This window comes from Pristiophorus japonicus, chromosome 8 (genome assembly GCF_044704955.1).
Source record: "Pristiophorus japonicus isolate sPriJap1 chromosome 8, sPriJap1.hap1, whole genome shotgun sequence".
NCBI classification, from domain to species: domain Eukaryota; kingdom Metazoa; phylum Chordata; class Chondrichthyes; family Pristiophoridae; genus Pristiophorus; species Pristiophorus japonicus.
The window spans coordinates 188,396,501-188,409,659 of record NC_091984.1 but is presented as its reverse complement, the minus strand read 5'-3'; the positions used below and the strand labels follow the sequence as shown (position 1 = coordinate 188,409,659).

The following is a 13,159-nucleotide window of genomic DNA, read 5'->3' as shown; positions in this document are numbered from 1 at the left end:
AGGGAGCAGCACGTGCTGAAGCAGGAGAGCGACGGCAGTGAAGAGTGACGTCATCAAGGTTCAGGTTGGTGATTGGAGCGTGGGCAGGTACAGCAGGAGCAGCGAGGTCGGGGCGAAGGAGCGGCAAGAGATTGTAGAGGGACGTGATCGGGGCCCAGAAGAGGCGAGGGCCCAGGGGCAGCACGGGCCAGCCCACACTGCGATATGTGTGCGCACTAAGTCCATGCAGCAGAGCAGGTCTCCAGTCGTCTTGGTTAATTCTTGCCAGTGGACCAAGACCTAGCTCTGTCGAGCACATGTGGTGGCTGGTGTGCAACGGCCACCACACGTTAAAACAATCCAAGCACAGGCATCTTCCACCCTTCAGGATTTAGTTCGGACCTGGAATTTTAGGTCCATCATTGAAACACCTGTGAACTTTTTGACGTGGAAGCAAGTCATCCTCGATTCGAGGGACTGCCTATGATGATGATGATGATGATGATGCATTCACAGTTAATATACTGACAGGCCTCAAGGGCTGAGTGATGATTGTGTCGTGTGATAGGCCACATCTGGTACCTTCCACCTGAAATGATCAGCACTTACGTTTGTTTCCAAAAAGAAAACAAATGGTGCTGCAAAGAGCTGAAATCCCAGTTAGATACCTCCAAGGCCTGATGGCAAGACAGCTAAGTGGGAGCTCCCTGCACATGATCCCAAATGTTGTTGAGGATACCTATGCACATGCTGTTGTCTCTCAGTCGGCTCTTACTTTCTATGTGTCAACCTTGGCTCAGAAGTAGTACTCTTTTTTTTCTTCTTTTTTTTTCGTTGCCAATCTTTCCAATTCTTTGTCAAATCACAAACGCCAGAGGTCACCCTGCACCTGTCAAGGATCACTCTGCGCCAATGCTCTTAGCCAAAAGGCCTAGAGCCACTGCACCGTTCCTGGAAGTACTGCAATACCAGGTTCGTGCCATGGAGGTGGATGGGTCAAGCCACCCCACCCACCTCCTATTTCCAAAAAGCATAGGAGAACCACCTTCCTGATCCAGGGAGAACCACTTTCTGGTCATGGTTACTCCCCTGTCAGGTCAGTTACGCATGATCTTAGCCAAAAGGCCGAGAAGCGATACTCTTGCCTTTCCGTTTGTGGGATCAAGCCCCGCTCCAGAGGCATATAATCGAGGCTGACACTTCAGTGCAGTGCTGAGGGAGCGCTGCACTGTCAGAGGTGCCGTCTTTTGGATGAGATGTTAAACCGAGGCGCCTTCTGTCCTGTGAAGTGGATGTAAAAGATTGCATGGCATAATTGCAAAGAAGACGTGGGGTATCTTGTTAACAGTTATCCCTCAATCCACATAATTGAAAACAGTTTATCTTGTCGCTTATCTCATTACTGTTTGTGGCATTTTGCTATGCGCAATTTGGTTGCCATTTCCCAACATTATATGTCATCATTGGCTGTGAAGTGCTTTGGGATGTCCTGAGGTTGTGAAAGGTGCTATATAAAGGCACGTTCTTTCAGAGCCACATTGCATGAGACCTGCATCTCGGATTTAATGCCACTAAAGTAAAGTAAAAGAACCTTTCATGTAAAATTGTGTCCCCAGTAAGATCCATGGTGTCTGTGGGTGGCACTCCCCATTCGTCAGGTCATTCTCTATAAAGTACTTGCTCCCAGGCTGCCTCTGTCTAACAGTTTTAAACATAAGACACGAGAATGAGAAACGATGGGCAAACCTGCTCAGCTACCGGACGCACCCCCACTCGCTTGGGGTTCCCCCTGCAGAATTGTTAATGACACACCCAGCAAACTCCCTGTAGATTCAGGGAAATATAACTCGTCCTTAATAGAAAGCAAAAATATTGAGAAAAGACGAGAGAGTTGCTATTAAATCTGCTCCCACCACCCTTTTCCTGACCTGGGAGTGCTTGAGTGGGAACTGTTAAGTTCAGAATAACTCCACGAGACTGTTGTAAGCTCAAACCATTGTGACCTTGGTCTCTTTAATATAACTCCAAAGTGAGGCAGCAGCATGGTGGACTGCCTTTTATACCTGCTTGCCCCAGGACCCTTAGGTCTCCCACAGGTGTGCCCACTAGTGGCAAGTCTTACACATTGGTGAGGTTTGCAGATATAACAGAAACCATTCAATTCCCGAGTGCTGATCACTCATCTTAATGAACACAAAAGTTCAACAAATACTCTCTGGAGAACATTTTTACTTTCACCTCTTGGCCAATAATCGCTCTGAAAGAAGCAACCGTCCATTGTTCAACCCACCTAGTTGTACATCCCATTGTAATCAAGAGAACAAAAATTGTGGGGTTTCTCGGATATCCCAATTATTGCCCAGGCGGTGAACACAAAATTAACCCATCAGAGCTACAAATTGGACCAATGTTCCACTGGATGCCAATCCAAAAATCCAGCTTCATCATTTCCATACTCTGAGACAAGAGTATCAACACCAGACCTCAGTGTCACGGGGGCAGCTGACTGGTGCTTGTAGATAACTCACAGCACACACTGCACCCACTGAACCCACTGCACCCACGGCACCCACAGAACCCACTGAACCCACCGCACCCACTGCACGCAATGAACCCACTGAACCCACTGCACCCACTGAACCCACTGTACCCACTGAACCCATTGCAGCCACGGCACCCACTGAATCCACTGCACCCACTGCACCCAATGCACCTACTGCACACACTGAACCCACTGAACCCACTGAACCGACTGCACCCACTGAACCCACTGCAACCATTGAATCCACCGAACCCACGGCACCCACTGCACCCACTGAACCCACTGAACCCACTGCACCCACTGAACCCACTGCACCCACTGAACCCATTGCACACACTGAACCCACAGAACCCACTGAACCCACTGCACCCACTGCAACACTGAACCCACTGCACCCACTGCAACATTGAACCCACTGAACCCACTGCACCCACTGAACCCACTGAACCTACTGCATGCACTGAACCCACTGAACCCACTGAAACCACTGCACCCACTGAGCACACTGAATCCACTGAATCCACTGAACACACTGCACACACTGAACCCACTGAACCCACTGAACCGACTGCACCCACTGAACCGACTGCACCCATTGAATCCACCGAACCCACTGCACCCACTGCACCCACTGAACCCACTCAACCCACTGAACCCACGGAACCCACTGCACCCACTGAACCCACTCAACCCACTGCAACCTCTGCACCCACTGAACCCACTGAACCCACTGAACCCACTGCACCCACTGCACCCACTGAACCCACGGCACACACTGAACCCACTGAACCCACTGAACCCACTGCACCCACTGAACCCACTGAACCCACTGAACCCACTGTACCCACTGCACCCTCTGAACCCACTGCACCCACTGAACCCACTGCACCCACTGAACACATTGCACCAACTGCACCCACTGAACCCACTGCACCCACTGAATGTACTTCACCCACTGAACCCACTGCACGACTAAACCCACTGAACCCACTGCACCCACTGAATGTACTTCACCCACTGAACCCACTGAACCCACTGCACGACTAAACCCACTGAACCCACTGCACCCACTGAACCCACTGCACCCAATGCAACACTGAACCCACTGAACCCACTGCACCCAACTGAACCCACTGCACCCACTGAATCCACTGAACCCACTGAACCCACTGCACCCACTGAACCAACTGAACCCACTGAACCCACTGCACCCACTGCAACACTGAACCCACTGCACCCACTGAACCTACTGAACCCACTGAACCCACTGCACGACTAAACCCACTGAACCTACTGCACCCACTGAACCAACTGAACTCACTGCACCCACTGCAACACTGAACCCACTGCACCCACTGCAACATTGAACCCACTGAAGCCACTGCACCCACTGAACCCACTGAACCCACTGCACCCACTGAACAAACTGAACCCACTGAACCCACTGTACACACTGAACCCACTGAACCCACTGAACCCACTGCCCCCACTGAACCCACTGAATCCACCAAACCCACTGCACCCACTGAACCCACTGAACCCACTGAACCCGCGGAACACACTGCACCCACTGAACCCACTCAACACACTGCACCCTCTGCACCCACTGAACCCACTGAACCCATATAACCCACTGCACCTACTGAACCCACTGCACCCACTGAACCCACTGCACCCACTGAACCCACTGAAACAACTGAACCCACTGACCCAACTGCACCCACTGAACCCACGGCACACACTGAACCCACTGAACCCACTGCACCCACTACACCCACTGAACCCCTGCACCCACTGAACCCACTGAACCCTCTGCACTGAATGAACACACTGCACCCACTGAACCCACTGCACCCACTGAACACACTGCAAACACTGAACCCACTGAACCCACTGAACCCACTGCACCCACTGAACCCACTGAACCCACTGCACGACTGAACCCACTGAACCCACTGCACCCACTGAACCCACTGCACCCACTGCAACACTGAACCCATTGAACCCACTGAACCCACTGCACACACTGAATCCACTGAACCCAATGAACCCACTGCACCCACTGAACCCACTGCACCCACTGCAACACTGAACCCACTGCACCCACTGCAACATTGAAACCACAGAAGCCACTGCACCCACTGAACCCACTGAACCCACTGCACCCACTGAACAAACTGAACCCACTGCACACACTGAACCCACTGAACCCACTGCCCCCACTGAACCCACTGCACCCACTGAATCCACCGAACCCACTGCACCCACTGCACCCACTGAACCCACTGAACCCACCGAACCCACTGCACCCACTCAACCCACTCAACCCACTGCACCCTCTGCACCCACTGAACCCACTGAACCCACAGAACCCACTGCACCACTGCACCCACTGAACCCACTGCACCCACTGCACCCACTGAACTCACTGCACCCACTGAACCCACTGAAACAACTGAACCCACTACACCCACGGCACACACTGAACCCACTGAACCCACTGCACCCACTGAACCCACTGCATGCACTGAACCCACTGCACCCACTGAACCCACTGAACCCACTGAACACACTGCACCCACACCACCCACTGAACCAACTGTACACACTGAACCCACTGCACCCTCTGAACCCACTGAACCCACTGCACCCACTGAACCCACTAAACCCACTGAACCCACTGCACCCACTACACCCACTGAACCCACTGCACCCACTGAACCCACTGAACCCACTGCACTGAATGAACCCACTGCACCCACTGAACCCACTGCAAACACTGAACCCACTGAACCCACTGCACCCACTGAACCCACTGAACCCACTGCACCCACTGAACCCACTGAACACACTGCAACCACTGCACCCACTGAACCCACTGAACCCACTGCACCCACTGCACCCAATGCGCCCACTGAACCCACTGAACCCACTGCACCCGCTGAACCCACTGCACCCACTGCACCCACTGAACCCACTGCACCAACTGCACCAACTGCACCCACTGAACCCACTGCACCCACTGAAGCCACTGCACCCACTGAACCCACTGAACTCAGTGAACCCACAGCACCCACTGAACCCACAGAGCCCACTACACACACTGAACACACTGAAGCCACTGAACCCACTGCAACCACTGAACCCACTGCACCCACTGAACCCACTGAACCCACTGCACCCACTGAACCCACAGAGCCCACTGCACACACTGAACACACTGAAGCCACTGAACCCACTGCACCCACTGAACCCACAGAACCCACTGAACCCACTGAACCCAATGAACCCACTGAACCCACTGAACCCAATGAAACCACTGAACCCACTGCACCCACTGCCCCGACTGAACCCAGTGAACCCAGTGAACCCACTGCACCCACTGCACCACTGCACCCACTGCACTCTCTGCACCACGGCACCCAATGAACCCACTGCACCCACTGCACCCACTGAACCCACTGAACACACTGCACCCACTGAACACTCTGAACCCACTGAACACACTGCACCCACTGAACCCACTGAACCCACTGCACCCACTGAACACACTGCACCACTGAACCCACTGAACCCACTGCACCCACTGAACCCACTGCACCCACTGAAACTACTGAACCCACTGAACCCACTGCACCCACTGAACCCACTGAAACCACTGAAACCACTGCACCCACTGAATCCCATGAACCCATGCACTCACTGAACCCACTGAGCCCACTGAACCCACTGCAACCACTGAACCCACTGAACTCACTGCACCCACTGCAAACTGAACCCACTGCACCCACAGAACCCACTGCACCCACTGAACCCACTGCACACACTGAACCCACTGAAACAACTGAACCCACTGACCCCACTGCACCCACTGAACCCTCTGAACACACTGAACACACTGCACCCACTAAACCCACTGAACCCACTGCACTCACTGAACCCACTGAGCCCACTTAACCGACTGCACCCACTGAACCCACTGCGCCCACTGAACCCACTGCACACACTGAATCCACCAAACCCACTGCACCCACTGCACCCACTGAACCCACTGAACCCACGGAACACACTGCACCCACTGAACCCACTCAACACACTGCACCCTCTGCACCCACTGAACACACTGCATCCACTGAACCCACTGCACCCACTGCACCCACTGCACCCACTGTACCTACTGCACCCTCTGAACCCACTGAACCCACTGCACCCACTGAACCCACTGTTCCCACTGCACCCACTGAACCCACTGCACCCACTGAACCCACTGCACCCACTGAACCCACTGTACCCACTGCACCCACTGAACCCACAGAACCCATTGATGCCACGGCACCCACTGAATCCACTGCACCCACTACACCCACTGAACCCACTGCACCGACTGAACACATTGCACCAACTGCACCCACTGAATCCACTGAACCCACTGCACGACTAAACCCACTGAACCCACTGCACCAACTGAACCCACTGCACCCACTGCAACACTGAACCCACTGAACCCACTGCATCCACTGAACCCACTGCATCCACTGAACCCACTGAACCCACTGCACCCACTGAACCAACTGAACCCACTGAACCCACTGCACCCACTGCAACACTGAATCCACTGCACCCACTGAACCCACTGAACCCACTGAACCCACTGCACGACTAAACCCACTGAACCCACTGCACCCACTGAACCTACTGCACCCACTGAACCAACTGAACCCACTGAACCCACTGCACCCACTGCAACACTGAACCCACTGCACCCACTGCAACATTGAACCCACTGAAGCCACTGCACCCACTGAACCCACTGAACCCACTGAACCCACTGAACCCACTGCACCCACTGAACAAACTGAACCCACTGAACCCACTGTACACACTGAACCCACTGAACCCACTGCCCCCACTGAACCCACTGAATCCACCAAACAGACAGCACCCACTGAACCCACTGAACCCACGGAACACACTGCACCCACAAAACCCACTCAACACACTGCACCCTCTGCACCCACTGAACCCACTGAACCCACAGAACCCACTGCACCCACTGAACCCACTGAACCCACTGCACCCACTGAACAAACTGAACCCACTGAACAAACTGAACCCACTGCACACACTGAACCCACTGAACCCACTGCCCCCACTGAACCCACTGCACCCACTGAATCCACCGAACCCACTGCACCCACTGCACCCACCGAACCCACGGAACACACTGCACCCACTCAACCCACTCAACCCACTGCACCCTCTGCACCCACTGAACCCACTGAACCCACAGAACCCACTGCACCCACTGCACCCACTGAACCCACTGCACCCACTGCACCCACTGAACTCACTGCACCCACTGAACCCACTGAAACAACTGAACCCACTACACCCACTGAACCCACGGCACACACTGAACCCACTGAACCCACTGAACACACTGCACCCACACCACCCACTGAACCAACTGTACACACTGAACCCACTGCACCCTCTGAACACACTGAACCCACTGCACCCACTGAACCCACTAAACCCACTGAACCCACTGCACCCACTACACCCACTGAACCCACTGCACCCACTGAACCCACTGAACCCACTGCACTGAATGAACCCACTGCACCCACTGAACCCACTGCAAACACTGAACCCACTGAACCCACTGCACCCACTGAACCCACTGAACCCACTGCACCCACTGAACCCACTGAACACACTGCACCCACTGCACCCAATGCCCCCACTGAACCCACTGAACCCATTGCACCCGCTGAACCCACTGCACCCACTGCACCCACTGAACCCACTGCACCAACTGCACCAACTGCACCCACTGAACCCACTGCACCCACTGAAGCCACGGCACCCACTGAACCCACCGAACCCACTGAACCCACTGAACACAGTGAACCCACAGCACCCACTGAACCCACAGAGCCCACTACAGACACTGAACACACTGAAGCCACTGAACCCACTGCAACCACTGAACCCACTGCACCCACTGAACCCACTGAACCCACTGCACCCACTGAACCCACAGAGCCCACTGCACACACTGAACACACTGAAGCCACTGAACCCACTGCACCCACTGAACCCACTGCACCCACTGAACCCACAGAATCCACTGAACCCACTGCACCCACTGAACCCACTGAACCCACTGAACCCAATGAAACCACTGAACCCACTGCACCACTGCACCGACTGAACCCACTGAACCCAGTGAACCCACTGCACCCACTGCACCACTGCACCCACTGCACTCTCTGCACCACGGCACCCAATGAACCCACTGCACCCACTGAACCCACTGAACACACTGCACCCACTGCACCCACTGAACACTCTGAACCCACTGAACACATTGCACCCACTGAACCCACTGAACCCACTGCACCCACTGAACACACTGCACCACTGAACCCACTGAACCCACTGCACCCACTGAACCCACTGCACCCACTGAACCTACTGAACCCACTGAACCCACTGAACCCACTGCACCCACTGAACCCACTGAAACCATTGCACCCACTGAATCCCATGAACCCATGCACTCACTGAACCCACTGAGCCCACTGAACCCACTGCAACCACTGAACCCACTGAACCCACTGCACCCACTGAACCCACTGCACCCACAGAACCCACTGCACCCACTGAACCCACTGCACCCACTGCACCCACTGCACCCACTGAACCCACTGCACCCACTGAACCCACTGCACCCACTGAACCCACTGCACCCACTGCACCCACTGAACCCACTGAACCCACTGCACCCACTGCACCCACTGAACCCACTGCAACCACTGAACCCACTGAACCCACTGCACCCACTGCACCCACTGAACCCACTGCACCCACAGAACCCACTGCACCCACTGAACCCACTGCACCCACTGCACCAATGCACCCACTGAACCCTCTGAACACACTGAACACACTGCACCCACTAAACCCACTGAACCCACTGCACTCACTGAACCCACTGAGCCCACTGAACCGACTGCACCCACTGAACCCACTGCGCCCACTGAACCCACTGCACCCACTGAACCCACTGAACCCACGGAACACACTGCACCCACTGAACCCACTCAACACACTGCAACCTCTGCACCCACTGAACCCACTGCATCCACTGAACCCACTGCACCCACTGAACCCACTGAACCCACTGTACCCACTGCACCCTCTGAACCCACTGAACCCACTGAACCCACTGAACCAACTGCACCCACTGAACCCACTGCACCCACTGAACCCACTGAACCCACTGCACCCACTGCACCCACTGAACCCATTGATGCCACGGCACCCACTGAATCCACTGCACCCACTGCACCCACTGAACACATTGCACCAACTGCACCCACTGAACCCACTGCACGACTAAACCCACTGAACCCACTGCACCCACTGAACCCACTGCAACACTGAACCCACTGAACCCACTGCACCCACTGAACCCACTGCACCCACTGAATCCACTGAACCCACTGAACCCACTGCACCCACTGAACCAACTGAACCCACTGAACCCACTGCACCCACTGCAACACTGAATCGACTGTACCCATTGAACCTACTGAACCCACTGAACCCACTGCACGACTAAACCCGCTGAACCCACTGCACCCACTGAACCTACTGCACCCACTGAATCAACTGAACCCACTGAACCCACTGCACCCACTGCAACACTGAACCCACTGCACCCACTGCAACATTGAACCCACTGAAGCCACTGCACCCACTGAACCCACTGAACCCACTGAACAAACTGAACCCACTGAACCCACTGTACACACTGAACCCACTGAACCCACTGCCCCCACTGAACCCACTGAATCCACCAAACAGACTGCACCCACTGAACCCACTGAACCCACGGAACACACTGAACCCACTGAACCCACTGCACGGAATGAACCCACTGAACCCACTGAACCCACTGCACCCACTGCACCCACTGAACCCACTGAACCCACTGAACCCACTGAACAAACTGAACCCACTGAACCCACTGAACAAACTGAACCCACTGAACCCACTGTACACACTGAACCCACTGAACCCACTGCCCCCACTGAACCCACTGAATCCACCAAACAGACTGCACCCACTGAACCCACTGCACCCACTGCACCCACTGAACCCACTGCACCCACTGAACCCACTGAAACAACTGAACCCACTGACCCCACTGCACCCACTGAACCCACGGCGCACACTGAACCCACTGAACCCACTGAACCCACTGCACCCACTACACCCACTGAACCCCTGCACCCACTGAACCCACTGAACCCACTGAACCCACTGCACGGAATGAACCCACTGAACCCACTGAACCCACTGCACCCACTACACCCACTGAACCCACTGAACCCACTGAACCCACTGCACCCACTACACCCACTGAACCCCTGCACCCACTGAACCCACTGAACCCACTGCACTGAATGAACCCACTGCACCCACTGAACCCACTGCAAACACTTAACCCACTGAACCCACTGCACCCACTGAACCCACTGAACCCACTGCACGACTGGACCCACTGAACCCACTGCACCCACTGAACCCACTGCACCCACTGCAACACTGAACCCACTGAACCCACTGCACCCACTGAACCCACTGAACCCACTGCACCCACTGAATCCACCGAACCCACTGAACCCACTGCACCCACTGAACCTACTGAACCCACTGCACCCACTGAACCCACTAAACCCACGGAACACACTGAACCCACTCAACCCACTCAACCCACTGCACCCTCTGCACCCACTGAACCCACTGAACCCACAGAACCCACTGCACCCGCTGAACCCACTGCACCCACTGCACCCACTGAAACAACTGAACCCACTGAACCCACTACACCCACTGAACCCACGGCACACACTGAACCCACTGCCCCCACTGAACCCACTGCACCTCTGCACCGACTGAACCCACTGAACCCAGTGAACCCACTGCACCCACTGCACCACTGCACCCACTGCACTCTCTGCACCACGGCACCCAATGAACCCACTGCACCCACTGCACCCACTGAACCCACTGAACACACTGCACCCACTGCACCCACTGAACCCACTGAACCCACTGCACCCACTGAACCCACTGCACCCACTGAACCTACTGAACACACTGAACCCACTGCACCCACTGAACCCACTGAAACCACTGAAACCACTGCACCCACTGAATCCCATGAACCCACTGCACTCACTGAACCCACTGAGCCCACTGAACCCACTGCAACCACTGAACCCACTGAACCCACTGCACCCACTGAACCCACTGCACCCATAGAACCCGCTGCACCCACTGAACCCACTGCACCCACTGCACCCACTGAACCCACTGCACCCACTGAACCCACTGAAGCCACTGCACGACTGAACCCACTGCACCCACTGCACCCACTGAACCCACTGCACCCACTGCAACACTGAACCCACTGAACCCACTGCACCCACTGAACCCACTGAACCCACTGAACCCACTGCACCCACTGAACCCACAGAGCCCACTGCACACACTAAACACACTGAAGCCACTGAACCCACTGCACCCACTGAACCCACAGAACCCACTGAACCCACTGCACCCACTGAACCCACTGAACCCACTGAACCCAATGAAACCACTGAACCCACTGCACCCACTGCCCCCACTGAACCCACTGCACCACTGCACCGACTGAACCCACTGAACCCAGTGAACCCACTGCACCCACTGCACTCTCTGCACCCACTGCACTCTCTGCACCACGGCACCCAATGAACCCACTGCACACACTGCATCCACTGAACCCACTGAACACACTGCACCCACTGCACCCACTGAACACTCTGAACCCACTGCACACACTGCACCCACTGAACCCACTGAACACACTGCACCCACTGCACCCACTGAACACTCTGAACCCACTGAACCCACGGCACACACTGAACCCACTGAACTCACTGAACCCACTGCACCCACTGAACCCACTAAACCCTCTGAACCCACTGCACCCACTACACCCACTGAACCCACTGCACCCACTGAACCCAATGAACCCACTGCACTGAATGAACCCACTGCACCCACTGAACCCACTGCACCCACTGAACCCACTGCAAACACTGAACCCACTGAACCCACTGAACCCACTGCACGACTGAACCCACTGAACCCACTGCACCCACTGAACCCACTGCACCCACTGCAACACTGAACCCACTGAACCCACTGCACCCACTGAACCCACTGCACCCAATGAACAAACTGAACCTACTGAACCCACTGCACACACTGAACCCACTGAACCCACTGCCCCCACTGAACCCACTGCACCCACTGAATCCACCGAACCCACCGCACCCACTGCACCCACTGAACCCACTGAACCCACTGAACCCACGGAACACACTGCACCCACTCAACCCACTCAACCCACTGCACCCTCTGCACCCACTGAACCCACTGAACCCACAGAACCCACTGCACCCACTGCACCCACTGAACCCACTGCACCCACTGCACCCACTGAACCCACTGCACCCACTGAACCCACTGAAACAACTGAACCCACTGAACCCACTACACCCAATGAACCCACTG

The 13,159-nt window shown here is 55.4% G+C and overlaps 1 pseudogene; it reads right to left on the bottom strand.

The window, feature by feature from the left end:
* Positions 1-914: 914 nt before the first annotated feature.
* LOC139269898 (U2 spliceosomal RNA) lies at positions 915-1,116 on the bottom strand (annotated as a pseudogene).
* Positions 1,117-13,159: the final 12,043 nt, after the last annotated feature.